The sequence below is a fragment of the Cryptomeria japonica genome, chromosome 6, assembly GCF_030272615.1.
Source record: "Cryptomeria japonica chromosome 6, Sugi_1.0, whole genome shotgun sequence".
Lineage (NCBI taxonomy): Eukaryota > Viridiplantae > Streptophyta > Pinopsida > Cupressales > Cupressaceae > Cryptomeria > Cryptomeria japonica.
The window spans coordinates 450352529-450373219 of NC_081410.1; positions in this window are offsets into that span (position 1 = coordinate 450352529).

Genomic DNA, 20691 nt, shown 5'->3' on the forward strand with positions numbered 1-20691 from the left:
TAATTTTTTGATATGGGCTGACATAGGCCTGGGTTTCCCACTCAAATTTTAAGATGGCCAAGGTGCCCAAAGAAAGGCCCTTGGGAGGACCAAGGCATGGTTCCCTAGTCCTATTAGAGACCAAGGAACCACACCTTGGTCCTACCTAATTTTGGGGCTAGGACAAGGGTCTAGGATGATGCATAAAGTCAATATGAAGTCAAAATTGCATGTTATGAGAAAAATCAGGTCCCCATCAGGCCTAGGGGTGCAAACACTAAAATGAGGACCCAAATGTGATCAAAACTGTAAAGGGGGTACAATTTAGGACACACCATTTAGCCCCCACTTTGGTGGGAGTATGAGACTAAGCATACTCTCAGTAAAGTACGAAGGTTCACATTGAAAGACTTTTATCAAGATGCCAAGAAGGCAAGAGACACAAAGCCCCTAATGGACTTTAGGTGTCTTACAAATTTTAGATCAAGATAAAAGGGACATCATAAGTGAAAGAGAACCATGAATACAAGCCCATTAAGGTGTTAGGGTTTCAAGCAGATCCGAAGCAAATATGAAATAACAATTATATGCAGATTTAAATACAAAAGATAAAGGAATAAAACAGGACACAAATAACACAAAGATTTAATGTGGTTCACCCAGAATGGGTTACGTCCACCATACACAGCCATCCAATCTTTCTTATTATCCAGCAAAATCAGTACATCAACATCACAATGCCTTAAGCATCCCAGCCACTTATAACATGTGTTTTTAAGGCACCAAACAAAGTCGGTCTTTTTAGGGTTTTATTACAATGTCGGTTTTCAGCAACAAAAACACCCCAATGAGGATACATGCTGAGTGTACAATACTTTGCTCACTTACAATGAGTCATGAAAATAAAAATACCAAAATTACAAAGCAAAAGGCTAAGTTTTCTAAGTATCTTGAGTATCAAGATATGAAAAGAGAGAAAAATTGAGCGAAGTGTATTCCTGCATTAGAGTGATTGTGCACAGCTTATTAGGAGTAATTTCTTGGTAGTTACATTCATCCAAAAGAGAAGCACATTATCACAATGATATGCCCCCAAGAAAGGACATGTCAAAGGATAATGGTCACAAAACATAAACACATAAGGGTTCTACTTAACTCTGGGGTCATTATTCTCTAATGATAAATAATGTATATCATGTATATATTTGCATTTAATTATCCTCATCCCCCAAAGAAAGTAGAACCATCATGGAAGAAGGGCACATGTGTCTTTTGAGTCGACATAGGAGAGACCAAAAGAGATCTCAAAACTTTTCATCATCCTCAAGTAGACAACACTAGGGACAAAAAATATAAGAATTAGGAAAAATAGTATAGGTTTACAACCGAGAGAGAGAGAGAGAGAGAGAGAGAGAGAGAGAGAGAGGATCTATGACATGAATGAAGCTAATCAAGCAATTCATCTGCCTCCCCATCTCGTTGAACATTGTTTTGGGGAGGTGGACAATATGCAAGAGGAATAATGTTGAGAATAGTGGATGGAGCTATCACAAGTTCCAAATAAGTAACATGTTCTAATGATGGATCACATTGTTTGTTACTAGGAGCTAGGATTAATTCATGTGAAAATTATTTAGATAAATCATTGTCAACATCAACATATTCATATTCATCACTTGAATGAAGATTGTTAGCATGAACATCATTTTTATCCTTCTCTTCATCAAGATTAATAAAAATAGGATCTTTAATTGGAATAGAACATGGACTATCATTTTTCTTAAGCATTTTATGTCTTGGAGATTTAGGTTGAATTTCCTCCCTAGGGTTAGGCAAAGGCTGGACAAATGGTATCATGCCAAGATTTGGAGTCTTCAGGGAGAAAATAGGTTAAGAAGCAAGTTCTCAAGCTCTAGCACGATGTCTTCATTGATGTTCTCTCACACAAAAATTTCTTTTAGTTTTAGCTGAAGGTTGTGAAGGTGTGGGATCAAAAGGCATATGCTTCTTCTCTTCTTTTAGAGAAGGGTTCAAAGGAGAAGGTTTCTTAGGTTGATAGATGTGAGATGTCAAGTGATTTCCTTTGTAAGATGAAGGAGGTGAAACAATGACATGTAAAGGAGGAGTAGAAGGTGTAGGAAGAAGAACAGGTCCATCATGAGGAGAAATAGGTCTTGTTGGATATTGTTGAGATGTTTGTTGGAACCTAGTTTTGTCATTAATGTTAAAATATTCTTATGTGTAATAGTGTTGCAGTCAGATCAAGTAAGTTGGTTTGGCCAATGTGTTTTAGTTGAGTTGTTGTACATTAAAGGGTTTTGAAATAAGTATCTCTAGTTGATTTAGTATAAGTTTTAGTGGTTCTCATGATCATTTGATCGAGTAGTATGGTTTGATATTGAGATTCGTTGTTCATTTGTTCAGTATTTTTTAGTGTTCTGGTTGTTTCTCCTCATTGCTTTGGGATTGCTATGTATTTGTTTGTGGATTTGGTAGAGTGTTTGGGACATTCTTGTGTGTCCTCAATTCAGATGGTTCATGGTTTGGATGATCACAAGCGTATCTTTCAGTTTGATAGTCAATTGAGGTAGTGTTCTTGAGGTTCGATATATTAATGATGAAGATTGTAGTAAGTGGTGATGTTACAGTTGCTTCCGCAGTAATTCATGATACTTGTGGATGTCTCTAGATCATTTTCTATTTATGTTGGTGGTCCGTGTTGATCATTATGTGTGTTAATGATGTTTTCTTGGTCTGATGGTTTTCTTCATGTTATGCAACATTTATGATGATTGTGGCATGTTGTGGAAGTTTGAGGCATAATTATTGTTCGTAGTGGTGATTTGGGTCTAGACTATGTCTTAGTCAACATTTTTTTGGTTTGCATGTGCATTGGAGTTTGGATTGAGCTAACTTGGTATTACAGGTTTCATTCAAGTGTATTATGCATTTTTGGGCCGACATGTAGAAGATCTAATTTCATGTTGTGGATATATAAAAGTGATCGATAGTGTCATATTTAGTATGGTAGAGCATCGATAGTCACGTGGAAATTATTGTATGCAATTTTTTGTATGCGAGTGAAAGATTGGTGCTTCAGATTGTAGAAGAACAATATAACAAAGTAGAGTGTGTTGAAGAGTTTGCAGTTTGATATATGAGCTTAACTGAAAAAATTTCTAGGCATTTTTAGATGTTATTTATTAGTTCCATTTCATATATCTATTATAGTAGACCTATAAGATAGTGAGTCTTTTGGGGTTGTATCCCTTATTGTAATCTGAGCACTGAGCTCTAGGAAGTGTGCCTAAATGCATGTGCATTCCCCATTGTAATATTTTTATACTTCTAACAGGGTATATTCATATTGTGGGTCTCAATCCCATCGTGGTTCTTCCCTTTTTCTAGGTAAAAATCTTAGTGTTGTGGTGCTATAAGTTCTTGCTTTATGTTTATGCATATTTCCTTTCTTCTTATGTGATATGTGGTAAAGTGATTAGTTTAATAAAGTTAAAGATTGCTAAACATTGATTCCCCCCCTCACAGTGTTTCTTTATTGCAAAAATTGGTATCAGATCCTAGTTCCTCAGAATGAGTCTAACGAATTGAGGGAGGTTTGGGAAGGTATGCTAATGGAGTCTAGTAGTTTCAAACATTATCTTATTGTTTCTCTTGATGATCTTGATTAGTCTAAAGCTCAAGTCTAGGAATTGAAAGGGAATCTAAGGGATGCCAAGAATTTCATTCAGTCTCTGAAGGATTAGTTGAATAAGTCTAGGGAAAAGAGAAAGGAACTTTTTTATCAGTTAAAGAAGAAAAAAAGCTTAAGTGTGGATGATGAATCTTTGAAGGGAAGATAGAATAATTTGAGAAGCTTGTTGAATGCATGAGATGGAATCTATAGTGGTGAGATTGAAAAAGGAGATTAAGGATAGAAAGAAGAATGAAGAGAATATTACCTAGTCCCTGAATCATAAATTTGATGAATGTTGTAGACTTAATTGTGAGTATGATTAGTTGAAGCTTGAATTGTTACAATCCAAGAACAATGAACAAGATCTTGAAAGGCAAATTATTATCCTCAAGGATGAACTTATTATCACTAATGAATACAAGGATAAGTTCAAGATTAATTTATCTAAACTTGATGAGATGCTTAAAATCCAGAAGGATGAAGTTGACAAGAAAGGTCTTGGATTTGAGAAAGGTGAAAGCTTCGGACCTGGTCAAGGCAATCCTAAATCAGTACAACAGAAGAACAATTCAAGAAGGCCTCTGGTAAGGCAACCTAATGCTTATAGGTTCAATGGTAACTATTTTATTTTCTATAAATTTGGTCATATGGCTAGTCAATGTAGAAATAGAGTGAATCATAATGGTCCATCTTTCTCCGATCAATGTTTCAAATGCAATGAGTATGGTCATAAGGCAGTTGAATGCAGAAGTGTGATGAATAATTTTCAAGATAGAAAGAATGTTAGATGCTATGCATTTTGTATATTTGTACATGTTGCTAATCTGTGTAGATAAAGAGGAAATCAGAAGAACTTTAGGCATTCAAGGAAATATTGTTTGCTATGCTTGCAACAAATTCAATCATATTGTTGAATACTGCAAAAGTAGAAATGTGAATAGGAGAGGTCTGGTAGACAATACCAAGAATGTGAAGCAAGATGAGAAGGGAAAAGTGAAAGTTGAAGAGCTCAGAGAACAGATGAAGAAGACTTGGGTGAAGAAGAGAGACAATGATGCAGGAAGTGAATCCACACTTGATTCTGATGCTTGAACCTCATCCAGTAACTAAACTAAGGCATTTGACCTTGGGGGAAGTTTTCATGATAATACTATTTACCCCCTATTTGAGATCCGTGTCTATTTCTAACAGGTTGCAAAAGTTATATTTGATGATTGCAGATATTCTTGGAGGAGTATCAAAACTATGTGTAGATTTGAGGATCTGTAGAGGATTTTTGTGCGATTCAGGGTTTTCAAAAGCTTTAGGGAAAAATGTATTTAATATGTCAGAAAGTTATGTGTGCAGAAGATATAAGGGTGCTATTACCTCTCTTGTGTTCGGATAACTAGTGGATAACTGAGAGTGGGGGGTGAATCAGTTGTCAATAGATTATGAAACTTTAAGCACACACAATCTTTTACCAGAATGCATAAACCAAATACCAGAATAGTAGAATAACATCTCCTATTCCTGAGTACAATTTTGGTTAAGCTTAATACCAGAGGTCTTAAACCTCTTACAGAGACCCAATTCGATCACCTATGATCGACCAAAATGTCTGCATATGATTACAACTTTATTCCCACATAGATAATCCCATAACCATAATCCCATCCTATGATCTACAAAGAGATCTTACATCATATATATATATAAACTCGAGACCTAAATAATTAGGTCAGCCACCTAAAAGATAGTACAATAAATCCATCACGTAAACCCACAAACCAATGATAAACCAAGTTGGCCTAAGACTAAAATAACATAAACCAATCAATAAATCCAACCAGTAATGCATCGGCAGCATCCATTAATATGTTACATAAACAAGTCCATAACGTAACAAAATAATACCAGATCTAAAATAGGTCGCCATAAGCCAAATGAAACACCACCAATCAACTAGAACATGAGCATGATAACCATCAACATCCTAAAAACTTTCTAGAAGCTACACCAACACCACTTATCTAATCCATGAAAAGATCTTCAATAAAGCTCTGTTGTTAAAAACCTTACACATATCCAAAAGGCTTACTAGAAAAAAATATATCATCCAGATCATCAAATCCTGAACCAACTGAATGTGATATGCATCTAAATGACATGAATAACCAATTGAAACCAATACCATCAATCAGAACATACCAGAGACAAATCTCTTGATCATCATCAAAGACCAACCACTCTATCGGAATCCAGTAGATAGCCAAGAAGATAGTGTTTACATCAATGACAAACATCAATGCAACACATAATCAATTCCTCCAAAATGCCAACAATCTCCCCCTTTGGTATTGATGGCAACACTAGAGTTGAAAAACATCTAGGTGCCAAGAAATGCCAAACAAGTCTCCCCCAATGAAAGACATCCAATCAAATGATATAAGAATGAAGCTCTGAACCAATCAACCAAACTCCCCATGTGAAAGATATCTCTGTTAAGCTCTATTTTCCACATGTATATGTCTCCCCCTTTGACATCAATGAAAGAAATCTGACATAAACATCAAAGAAAAAACATAAATCATCTAAACCATACAACTGACTACTTCCCCTGAGTAGTAGCACCAACACATCAATCCAGAATGAATAATAGATTTGATAAATATGTACCAGACTGATGCCAGTCAACATCATTCAAGTCTCTATCAAAGGGGCAGAGACCCCAATCTATCTCTGAACTACTCAAATGATTCCTTGGGCAAAGGTTTAGTGAAGATATCCGCAATCTGCTCTTTAGTGTTCACATAAACTAATCAGACTTAAATAACTTCACCTTCTCCTTTAGAAAATCATACTTGATTCATATGTGCTTTGTCTTAGAATGAAATACCATATTCTTTGATATGTCAATAGCAACAGAGTTATCATAGTGAATAACTGCCAGTTCATTCTAGTCTACCCTTATATCCTTCAACATTTGTTTCATAGTTACTAGGAGCAACAACATACTCAACTTCAACAGTAGATAAAGAAGTACATGATTGTTTCTTGTTGATCCATGAAACAAGTTTCTTTCCAAGAAAGAAAGCTCCACTGGATGTGCTTTTCCGGTCATCAACATCTCTAGCCCAATCTGCATCTATATATGGACATAGTGTAAAGTCATCATCTTTAGGATACCATAAAACATATTAAAATGTTCCTTGCAAATATCTGAAAATTCTTTTCACCGCACTCTCATGATTCTCTCTAGGATCACTCTGATATCTTGATACAATAAAAACTGCATTCATTTTATCCGGTCTAGTCTGAGTCAAATATAACAAACCTCCAATTATAGATTTATACCTTGTAGGATTTACCAGAGCTGATACATCTTTCCTTGTCAGTTTGTCACTAGTAACCATAGGTGTACCAACCGGTTTAGAATTTTCCATACCAAATTTCTTCAACAACTATCTAGCATACTTAGTTTGATAGATGAAAATACCTTTATCAGTCTATGTAATCTGCAAACCTATGAAAATCCTCATTTCTCCAATCATAGACATCTCAAATTCATTTTTGTATTATCAAAGAATTCTATACATAACTTATCCTCACCTTCAAAAATGATATTATCAACAAAGACTTCAACAATCAATATGTCATCATCAATGATCTTATAATACAAGTCACTATTAGCATTACTTGTAGTGAAACCAGGCTTCAAAAGGTATTTGTCCAATATAGCATACCAAGCTCTAGGGGCTTGTTTCAATTCATATAAAGATTTCCTTAACCCACAAACCATGTTTTTGTCATCTGAAAGTAAAAATTCATCAGGTTGCTCAATGTAAACTTCCTCTTCAAGATCTCCATTCAGGAATGCACACTTAACATCCATCTGATAAACCTTGTATTTCTTATGGGTATCATAAGCAAGAAATAATCTCACAGCTTCAATCCTAGCCATCGGAGCAAAAGTTTCATCATAATCAATTCCTTCCTTCTCAGAATATCCTTTGAAAACCAATCTAGCCTTATTCCTCACAAATTGTCCACCTTCATTCAATTTATTCCTAAGAACCCATTTAGTTCCAACAATATTCTTATTTTTAGGCCGGGGAACTAAAGTCCATGTGTTGTTCTTTTCTATCTGATCTAATTCCTCTTCCATAGATTTCATCCAACATTCATCCTTACATGCTTCAATTACTGACGTGGGTTCAATTTGAGAAATTAAACATACCTCTTCAGCTGCCAACCTTCTTCTTGGCATCACTCATTTTCTCTTATCTCCAATTATCTGATCTTCTGAATGATTCAACCTTACATACCAAGGAGTCTTCTGACTTTTTGTTTCCCTACTCTGATCTTCAGTTACTATTGAATTTTCTAATACTGCTGGGGTAACTGGTTCAACATTTTGTTCTAGTACATGTGCTACCGGTTCAGTTATGATCATTTTCACTTCCATTTTGCTCACATAAGTTTTGATTTGACCTCTGTATTTCTCATCTACCTTGACATTAGCACTCTCCACAATTCTCTGTAATCTTTTGTTATAAAATCTATATGCTTTTCTTTCATTAGAATAACCAAGAAATATTCCTTCATCACATCTAGGATCAAACTTTCCAATGGAATCATCTCTTTTTATATAACATTTACTACCAAAGATTCTAAAATACTTAACTGTAGGTGTATGACCAAATCATAACTCATAAGGTGTCTTACTGGTGTCTCCTTTGATATGAACTCTATTGAATGTGTATATCGTCATGCTCACAACTTCTCTCCAATAGATATGAGGCATATTAGCTTCCATCATCATATTTCTAGCTACATCCAAGATTGTTTTGTTCTTTCTTTCCACAACACCATTCTGCTGAGGTGTCAGGGGTGTAGACAATTGTCTCCTAATGCCATTTTTCTCATAATCACTGCTAAATTCACCAAATGTAAATTCACCACCCTGATCGGATCTTAAGAATTTGATCTTCAACCTGGTCTCTATCTCAACCATAACTTTAAAGATCTTGAACTTTTCAAAGGCTTTCGATTTCTCCCTTAGAAAAGTAACCCATATCATTCTAGAATACTCATCAATGATTAGCATGAAATATCTATCACCTTGAAAACTTCTTATTCTAGCAGGATCACACAAATCAGTATGAATAAGATCAAGAATATTATTACATTTGTCTTGTATGCTCTTAAAAGAAGTTCTGACTTGCTTATCCATTTGACATTCCTTACATACCAGATTATAGGGCTTCACAATCTTAGGTATATCTCTAACTGCCTTGGTTGAACTGATATTTACAATGCAATCAAAGATCACATGACACAACCTCTTATGCCATAGACAACTCTCATCAATATGTGCAATCAAACATGTCTTCTCACCAGAGTTCAAATGAAATATGTTACCTTTAGTCTGAGTACCGGTTACAATCTCCAATCCAGATCTGTTGATGATCTTGCATTTTCCATCCTTGAATTGTAATTGAAATCCCTTATCCACCGTTGTCCTACACTCAAAAGATTATTCCTTAAACTTTCAACATAATAGACATTATCAGTGTTATGCTTACCATCCAATGATATAGTTCCTCTTCCTCTAATTATGCATGCTTTGTCATCTCCAAATCTAACCAAACCAACATCAAATTCTTGCAAAGATAGAAACTTCCTTTTATCTCCAGTAATATGATGTGAACATCCACTGTCTATCAGCCATTCATCCTTGTCTTCAACTTTAGTAGCAAGGGCCTTCTCTTCATTTTGAATGACTATTTCCAGAACATTTTCCTTGATAGCTAAAAATACCCATTCCTTTCCATTTCTGGATCCACTAGCTAAATCTTTTTCCGGTTCATCATCAGAATCATCAGTCACACCTTCCTCATCCGCATAGTAGCATGGTTTGTCTTTATTCCTCATGTACTTATGCTTATTCTGATATTCATGGTTAGGTCTAAAATATCTTCTAGCTTTCTCCTCAAATCTTGAATTCCTCTTAGGACATCTAGATGCAAAATGACCTATCTTATTACATGCAAAACATTTAAAAGGTGATTTTCCTTCATACTTACTTCCTGCTAGACCATTAGGTACTCTTCTAGCAAACAGGACTTCAATTTTCCCAATCTCTTCATCTTATTTCTTCATATCCTCCAGTTCCTTCGCTTAAAGTGCTCTCCAATCACTCTTTCTAGTTGATGATGTATATGCATGAAAAGAAGATTCTGTCTTTACAACTCCTTGAGAACCAAATTCTTCAATCTCAAAGCAAATAACTTTCCAACCAAAGCATCCCTATTAATAAAAGTGCTAGATATTGTTCTTAGCTCATTAATTGTAGTAGCCTTCATTTTGTAAGCTAGTGGAAAAGCTCCCAATAATTTAGAAACAATCTCATCTTCACTCAGAGAACCACCATGACATTGAATTCCCATAGCAATCTCATTGACTCTTTCCATAAAAGTAGTAATTCTTTCATCTTCCTCCATTTTGAGGTTTTCATATCTCATCCGGTAACCATCAAGTTTAGCAATTTTAACAGTAGGGTCACCTTCATTGAGAGTCTCCAACTTATCCCATATAGTTTTTGTAGATGATTTATCTGTTAATCTCATAACTTGCTGATCTAAAAGGGTGCTCAAAAGGGCTTCTCTAGCTCTACAATCATTTTCAATGTTCTTATCCAAGTCCACCAAAGCAGGATTGCTAGATGCTAGATCATAAGGAGTATAGCCTTTCTCAATGATTTCCCAAATTTCCTTGCTAAGACATCTCAGACGAGTCTCCATCTGAAGCTTCCATACCCTGCAATTTGTTCCTTCCAGCCTAGGGTTGTCATTCCGATAAGTAATAGAAGTTGAATGATTACTTGCCATAGGATCTTCCTCAAGTGGTTAAGCTTCTACAGAGAGGACCAAGCTTTGATACCAATTGTTAGGATAACCGATGGACAACTAAAGGGGAGGGGATGAATTAGTTGTCAATAGATAATGAAAATTTAAGCACACAAAATATTTTACCAGAATGCATAAATCAAATACCGGAATAATAGATATATCAGTTAAGCATCAACATAAACCATAAACCAAATACCATGCATCCACAACACATAACACCATGATTTATACGTGGAACAGTAAAGGGAAAAATCATGGTGGGAAGCCTACTCATAGTCAGATGATACTTCCGCATTAAGTATATGAATACAATAAGGGGTCTGGACATGTAGGAAAGCACACAACCTAGAGCACACTGCTCATCACAAAGGAGCCTCACTGACTACATAAGATATCCAGACTACAATCCAAAAATAAGAATGAACTGCAAGAATAACATCTCCTATTCCTGAGTACAATTCTGATTAAGCTCAATATCAGTGGTCTTAAACCTCTTACAGAGACCCAATTCGATCACCTATGATCGACCTAAACCTCTATATATGATTACAAATTTATATGCACATAGATAATCCCATAATAGTAATCCCATCCTATGATCTACAAAGATATATTACATCATGTATATATGAAACTGGAACCTAGACAATTAGGTCGGCTACATTAAAGATAATACAATAAATCCATAACGTAAACCTGCAAACCAATGATAAACCAAGTCGGCCTAAGATGAAAAATAACATAAACAAATCAATAAATCCAACCAATAATGCATCAGTAGCATCCACCAACACATTACATAAACCATTCCATAACCTAACAGAATAATATTGGACCTAAAATAGGTCACCATAAGCCAAATGAAACACCACCAATCAATTGGAACATGAGCATGATAACCATCAACATCCTAAAAAACTTCTAGAAGCCGCACCAAAACCACTTATCAAATCCATCAAAAGATCTTCAATAAAGCTCTACCAGTAAAACCCTTACCTGTAACCAAAAGGCTTACTAGAACAAATGATAGCATCTAGATCATCAAATCCTGAACCAACTGAATGTGATATGCATCTAAATGACATGAATAACCAATCCAAACTAATACCATCAATTGGAACATACCAGAGATAAATATCCTTATCATCATCAAAGACCAACCATTCTACCGAAACTCGGTAGATAGCCAAGAGGCTATTGTTGACATCAACATGACTAACATCAATGCAACACATAATGAATTCCTCCAAAATGCCAACATCTTTTATCACCTTTTCCTTTTGAAGAGATGTATCTATGCAAGTCGTATGAGAGATTTCAAATCAGTCAATATTGTGAAGGCGATTCAGTGAAGGAACCCTAATCCGACATATAAGGTATTTATCTAGAAAGTTTGTGAATTTGATATTTCTGAGTAAGATCTTCAGATGCAGGAGCCAGAAATTACTTGTAAGATATGGAAGGAAGTAGAGCACTATGCACAAAATATTGGATTTCTGGATAGGGCAATCTGGGAAACAAGGAAATGAAATATATCAGCTACAAAAGATGTAAAGACAATTAGGAAGAAGAAAGAACAAGTTGAGGTAGTCAAGGTTGAGGTAACTTGTGTTGGTCAAGGTGGTGATAAGTCTGGGGCAGTGGATGTTGTTGAGGATACTCAGATTCTCTAGATCAATCTAGAGATGGAATTCAAATAGATGGTGGAAGCAGAGGAGATTGGAGCTATGAGACCTATTTAGTTAGCAAGAGGCACTACAGAGGCAGTGTGAGAGTTCTTAAGGAGGACCGACAAGATTTATTGAGTTGAAAAATCTTATCAGTTCGCTAAGTACTCTTTTTGAGTTTCTCATGAAGAGTGCAAAGGTTTAGATCAGGAAAGAATTTAGTGACAAATGAATTCAGTAAGTTGATGAGTATGATTTATAGTGATAGAGATTTATGAGGTACACTATTTGAAGGTGAATTATTTTCAAAGCATGTTTATCATTTGAGGATATAGAGAAGCAGGTTGTGCAGTTTGGAAAGAAGATCTATTTTGGAGTGTCTAAAGTAGTTGAAATAGAAATTTGAGTTCTTTTGCAGATGTATTCAGAGGGAGTGGGCTTTCATGTGATGACCGGGGTCAAGTGAGATAGGTTGCTTGAAACCTAGACCACTAGGGCACATTGAAAGTTTCCTTTATATAAATAAGTGATAACATTAATAATTAATTGATTGGGTTGGGATTCACTTAATAAGATAATAATAATGTTTGAGGCCATTGAGATGGCAAGCTAATCTCCCTTGTTCTCATATAGGTTGAGATGGCTCCACATGTCTACCAAGGATTGGTTTTACCCTTCTATGTGAGAGTACCTTGTATGTATATCAAGAGTATGGATTACTCTTGTATGTGAGGATATCCTGCATGAATACTATAGTTTAGGATTTACCTTCTTTGTAAGGATAGCACATAGTGATGTGTCTATCATGGTTTGGTTTTGTTCCCTTCTATGTCAGGATAGCATGTGATGACACTCCACTCCTACATATGACCATGGTCTTTATTCCTTGATTTTTTGTTACGCCTCTAGGAGAGTTCATTGGTTTGTGTTATTTAGCCTTGTGAAGTGATTTGGTTATATTAATCTTGTTGTTTACCCTTGTGATATCATGTTGAGTCCCTTGGTTGTTAGGTGTCAGCCTAGGTCTTGAGTGAGAGTAGGAACCTCATGTCATCTCCTAGCACGGGGGCTGGTTCCTATTTTGTTCCACATGGTTGGGTGGTTTGATTCCTTCTTCCATTGGGATATTCTTCATTGGTGTTAGTGTGCTATTAATTATATTGTTCTTCATTATGCAGATGATCTATGGAGCTGATTTCTATGTATTTGGGATAACATTGTATTCATGATGGTATTGTAAATGTGGAAGAATATTATGTACTCTTGTATTTGTAATATCATGTAATATGATGTTGTAAAGACTATGATCTTGGAATGTAAAAATATGATGTAATATCATATGGTTTATATTGAGGAAATGTTAATTATTTTTAAGATTGGGATAGACTTGTTATATGTAAACCTATATGGAATAATATTTAGAAAAGGTTAATACTTGTTGGTATGTTTCATGTACATGAATATGAATAGTAATCTTGATGATATGTAACATAATTCTTAAGGAAAGGATCTAGTCCTTTTCACATAGATGAAAATATATAGATTCATGATGTGTTAGATGAATGATGTAAGAATAGTTATTAGGAACATATGATTTGGTGTTATAAAATGAACTTAGAGAAAATATAATAGTATGAAGATGTTATTAATTAAGTAGTGACTTTGAGATACCCTACGAGAAAGGATGTTATGTTATCTTTATTTATGATTGTGTTACATGATACTATGATCATGTTTATGATGTCTTGTGCATACTTGTAGAAAGTAAATGATGCACTTGATATGTATATGATAGTCATTCATAGTTGCATATGTTGATTAGTAGATGTTTAAAAAAAAAAATTCTTTATTTGTGGCTAGATTATGTCTATTTCTCTAGGGTATTTTGGCAGGCATTACATTCTTGATTAAATGAATCCTAATTACCCAACCCATCTAATTAATATGATATCACTTGAATACACAAGGAAAACTTTCATGAGCTCCTGGAAGTTTGGACCCACAAGAATCCTTACAAGGAACTTCTTGGTGGCCTATTCTCACATGATCCCGTTCAACACATGAATGCCCACTCCCCCTAACCATGCTCCAAGACCTTAGGGTAAAAACAACAATAAAGTACAACCATAATAGTAATAAAGAGGCTCAACAAATCAATACACAACACCATATCCACATGAATCATCCAACAATGAAATAATAACCAAATACCAAATCACATAAAATAACCAAGAGCCTTAAAGTAAATCTGCAAACATGAGCAAGGCATGATCCTTCTTTCTCAGCCAATAGTAATATTAGCATCCTCAACAAGGAAACATCATCTTGCTCGAAACATAAAGATATACATATTCTCAAGCAAGGCAACCACATCTCTCTAAATCTCCAAATATCAGTATAACATCAGAAAGCCTCAATAAATCAGACACACCATCTCAAAAATCTCAAGGAAATCAAAATGAAACCTCTGGTACAAAAGATAGATCAAGAAAATTGACTTAGAAAAGCCAAAACAACAACATAGAATCAATGACGTATTCACAACACTCTACAACGCACACATAGGGTTCTGACACACATACAATAGTTACTCCATAACATCTAATAGGTTAAACAACACAATCATGACACTTTACAACACGAACAATTATTGTAGAACATCTAACAAATTGAACAATGCATTTGTGACACTCTGTGACACATACATAGGGTACTGCAACGCATACAACAATTACTATAGAAACAAAGCAATACCATCAACTCCAAACCCAAAAATTTATAGCAAGCATTTCTGGAAATTTTAACCAAAGAATACAATAGCTCCAATCATTACATTTAAAATTGATTTATTTAATTCTTCAATAACCTAATATTTCTTCCAGACAATCTTTTCCAAACAAGCTTTTCAAAAATAAATAGAAAGAAGGATAAAATCTCCAACCTAGTAATAGCAGAAATTGGACAATGAAATTCAATGAAGCACAATCCCAAATCTAAGCTCCGATTCCAAATTCAAATCCAAGCCAAGATCAAGAATTTTGCAATAATGAAAATAATCTCAACAAGCCAACACCCAAGAATACTCAAAAAGCCATATAAATATAACTTCATTCAAAACTATGAAATAAGTCAGCTAATAAAAAATATTTAAAATATCATATTATTTAAATTACACAAAACTCTCCACCAATCATAAAATAGGGTAGGTAGGTTAAATAATAATTGAACAAATGGATAAAAAGAATAAACAATAAACAATAATAAATAGACCCATTAATCCATAAATAAAATAGAAAGGGCTAATAAATAAACTAAATAAATCAAATGCCCAATAAATGTTAAATCACAAAACAATATAAATAAATAAACAAACAATAATAATATCTTCACAATCATGCTCAGAAGAGGGCCAATCATAACAAGGGGTAACTAAATAAATAGTAACAAATAAATAACCAATAAATAAATAAACAATCAAACAAACAAACAAATGAATAATTTAAACAATAAATAACCCCAAAATAAATAAATGAATAAATAATAAATAATAAATCCAATAAATCAAAGGCTCAAATAATAAATATTCAAATAAACATCAAACCATCGAATAATAATAATAAAAGGCACCAATAAAATATAAATATATTAAATACACATTAATGAATAATAATTATCAATAATAATAATCACACATTAATATTAAATATTAATGTCATCCATTAATTATTTTTAATACTTAATAAACTATATGAACTAATTAATTATTAATTTAATAAATTATCACAACTCCCAAGACAACCCAATATAGGATTGAACAACATACCAAGACACACTCAAACCTATGAGACCAGGTGGAGTTGATGTCTAGTACTTACAACCCTGGAACCACCAACAACCACACGATAATATGTACAATTTCATATACCATAAATAACCTGGTAAGTAAAGAGAATCACACCATCATATCATGCTTGTAATGAGTGATATGACATCGTCTCTATCATGAATACAATAGCAAGCAATCACAAGACCCATAGCATCTACTCATCCAATATAATCATGAAGTGGGGTTAGCACTAGTAAGATTCCATCATATCCTCATAAGCAATATAATCCATACATGAGTAATGAGTGCATATAGATCACCAAATGCAAGTCTGATCATCATAATAGGCTAGGATATAATATCATCCACATAAATCATAATGTATCAAATGTAAAAATGAAATGTCTGAGATAATTCATCATAAGAGAAAAACATGAACCTTGTATCCTAACTATTGAAATAACCATGAAGCTTAATCATTCACCTATCTTCAATAATTATACTAGCACATATGATTAATAATCATAATGAATCCATTAATGTCCATGAGAATATCAATATTAAAAATCAAATAAGAGACATCCTGAATATGAACAAATCTAAAAGTGTTTACCACGTCCTCTCATAAAGGATGAATTAGGGAGGGACACTACATAAGGTTTCATAAATATAACCTTTCCTTTCCTCATTTGAAGGATCCAGAAACTCTAGCAATTGAAGGAGCCTCTTATGAAGTGAAAGTATAGGCTACGTGAAGTCTTCAACCACCAATAGTGATAACTTTAAGAAACCCCCTCTCAAAAAATTGTATAAAATCTTGGTGAATATTTATTTAAAAAATAATAATAATAAATTAAGTCTTTCCTTAAAATAAAAATATTAATTTTATTGGCGAATTTTTTAATATCAATTTTTTTAGTAGAAAATATCAACGAATCTTGGAAAATAATAAGAGTATGCAATAATTACTATTGCAAATCCTTTCATTTAAAAAAAAACATTTTTTCTATAGAAAAGTAAAGACTTGAAGGTAAAAATTATTAATGAGTTTAAGGGGTAGACTCTACTTTGTTTAGTTTCTACCTTTAATTTAAAATAATCTAATAGCCCTCTTTGTTCTTTGTATTTTGTGAGATAAAATGTACCAACAATTTGTAATACTCATGGGGCCAAAAATTGCTTTAGACCATTGTTTTTCATTGAGGTCAACAATTCAAAAGCAATTTCAAACCCCACGAGTATTAAGATTTGTAGGTACAATTTACCTCATGGAATACAATGAAGGTCATTAGATTATATTTTAAATCAATCGTGGCACCTAAAGATTGTTGATATAACCCTAAAGTAACTAATAATCATGATATATTTTTGGCGAATTAATTTACTTTTCTACATTAAATTGTAAAATGTTGGCGAATATGGTCCAATCTTGTATTGAATATTGTGGCCAACCTTTGAGTTAAAAAAATTAATTAAATAAAATCTTAAGTGATTTAAATAAAACTAAAATAAAAATTTGTAAAAAATGTGACAATTCAGGTCACCTTAAAAGTTGAACTTATTTGCCAAATTTTGACTCCTAAATTTCAAATAATAGCCAATTGGTGAATATTAGCCACTAAAAAGTTCATTGATAAACAAATCAAGCATTCATCAAGTCTACATCAACCATTTTCATCATCAATTAAATCTTTGAAGATATTGAAGAATAATAGTGTTGGCATTGATCTCAACCAGCATAGCATGTTACTGGTAAGTATGGCATGTTACCGATAAGTATGGGATCAACTAGTAAGGATGTCAACTGGTAAGCGAGCAAAAGATACAAAGTGAAGAGCTCTCATCAGATGAAAATATGTATAGTGACTCACTCTGGATACATGTTGTGGATTGGCAAGTGTGGTGACCGGAATAATATGTTTCAACCGACAGAACAAAGAAGAGATGACATGAAGGTTGACCGGTTAATGTATAACCAGTAGGGAGGTTGAACTAATACATGAACATCGATTGTGTGTTGTGGTCCGTGACTAAGCTTGAACTGACACATTGAGTAGAGGTGGATGCCGACAAAGATGACATGTAGATTCTAGGTGGCAAGCATGTAGAGGTAGATGAAGTGTGTGTCGACGAGGTAGTTGGTGAGTAAGTCGACATTAATGTCGATTGTAGAAATCATGGGTTAGGTGTAGGAGGATGCAGCTCGAGGAAGACCAAAAGGTGAAGATCTATGGTTTGATAATCGATGTAGGTTGTGCGAATGCAGATCAGATTTGGTGAAGGCAACCGTGAGATCATTTATGGTGATTGACAAGATCAAGGCCGACAAATAGGTTGCAGACTGCTAAGTATAGTAAACGTGCACATGAAGGATCATAAGATGGCATGTTATCTATTTTGTTGCAGGTTGTCAATCCCTAACTAGATCATATATGATTTAATATGGTTCACGGTCGGTGAGGGAAAACCCTAGTGCGCCAAGTTTGAAGTTATGTTCTAGTGGGAAAACACAAGGATAAATGTGCAGATCAAAGATCATAATTGATTGATGTTGCCAATTATTATGGTGTCGGATATTGAAGATCAGAGTGTGAGAGTCCAATAGAGAGTTAATCAGTTAGAGAGTTAATCAAAGAACATTGAAGTGACTGAGTGCTTGAGAAAACCGAAAGAAGGGTTTAACAGATAAGAGGAGCTTGACTGGTAAGAGATAGAGTCACCATGAGTTGTTATAGAGTTATCAGAGAAGTATACTAGTAGTGTTTGAGCCGATATGAGGCAGCAGAGGGTAACACAACTACAAAGCATAATTGTCTATTATACTAACAGAGATTGTACCGACAAGGGACAGAGTTCAGAGGTAGAGAGAGAAAAAGGCTCACCGATAAAGGAAAAATAGCAAATCAGACTGTGGTGGATCTAACCAGTAAGGCAGAGCAGTGATGAGAAGCAGAGAGACATAGAAGAGTTGAACCCGCAGGGTGAAGTGTATACAGAGGTTACAAAATTCATATGTAACCGGGTTATTAGCATTGTATTGATTTGATAACACTTATTATATTTCACTGAGTTGGTGCTTGGTGTAGGGGTTGGTGCTCCTTTGGGTTGGTGCCCATAAATAGTTAGGGGTTGGTGCTCCTTGGGTTGGTGCCCTAAATGTTGTAATATAGTTGTTTATTGTGAGGCTGGATTGGAGCAATAGACTCCAACAAAATTTCTCAGTGAGTTTTTTCCCAATTTAGGGTTTTCTCGTACATCCAGTGTTATGTGATATGCCTCTTGTGTGTGCTTGCAATTTGGTATTTCCCTATCTCACTGGTATATCCATTTTGTGTTACACCTGCTAACCAATACACATAATTAGGATTAAAAGGTTTAAGATTGGAAACCACTGATTCACCCCCCCCTCTCAGTGGCATCTTGTGTTCTACAATTAATAGGAGTTCACCAGCTATTGATTGTCTTGTACCTCTCCCTTAGGGTTTGGTATGGTTGCATGTTATTTTAACATTTTAATATGAGTTTCACAACACTTGTTCTCAAATATATATTACTGCTTTAGATCTATTATTGCATTTGTGATTTGAAGCATTCTCATAAATTACATTATATACATTTAGGGTTTATACTTAAAGCATAGGATAGAACACTAATTCTTACATTTTAGCTCATTTAGGATCTTGTAAACACATGAGATTCTAGCACACACAAATTTGAATACATTATTAGCTATTTGTGGAGGTGGAAATAACCAAAACAAGGGGTTTGGCTAAAGGAAAACCCTATATAGCTAGCTAAACATTGTTTTTCAAGTTGCAGGTGTAGGTATAGAGATTCGATAGAGATGTGATCTTCTGAAAATCCATAAATCAAAGGCACAGGTCCAGATCCAAAAGAAAGCTCTAGATCCCCGAGATCAGAGCGCCCAATGCTTTGGTCTAAGATAAAAGCTCTCAACGCCTTGGTCCTCAACAGTTTTGGGCATTCTTTGGGAGTTCTGCATCGTAGGGCTTTAATAGGAAGATTCCAAAAGTCCAACTCAGTACAGTAAGGGGGAATAGAACACTCAACACCCTGGTCTAGCTCAATCAGGCCCGGATTTTGATATTAGGTGCATAACACAATTTCCCCTTTAGTTCTATACTTTGTGTCTCAATTTTTGTTTTGTATTTCTCTATTATTGTAGTTTAATTAGTCATTTCCTTCATCTTTCTATCTTAGTTTTTCATCATTGCACATTTAGCTCATTTCCCTTTCATAGTAGCAAAGGAATAGAAAACCTACGAGTATTCCTTAACTCTCTTTTACAAGAGTTAATCAAAGTGAATAACTTCCTTAGTCTCTTTTGCATTCCAATGTGTGGAGGAAAGTTGGGTTAGGTCCTAAACTACCTAATCCCATTTTCACCATCACATTTTGGTGAACATGATGTGAATCAAACTTCTTAGATCCGCGTTTTCTGATCAGATCTTGTTATTGCATGTTTCTTTTCTACCAAAAACATAAAAAATCTCAAAAATATTGTTATATGCATTGTGTGTTCATTTCTTAAACATATAGCTCATGCACTTTTATGTTTGCACTTAGTTAATCACACAATTGCTTCATTTCTTAGAAATTTAGTTTACTTTC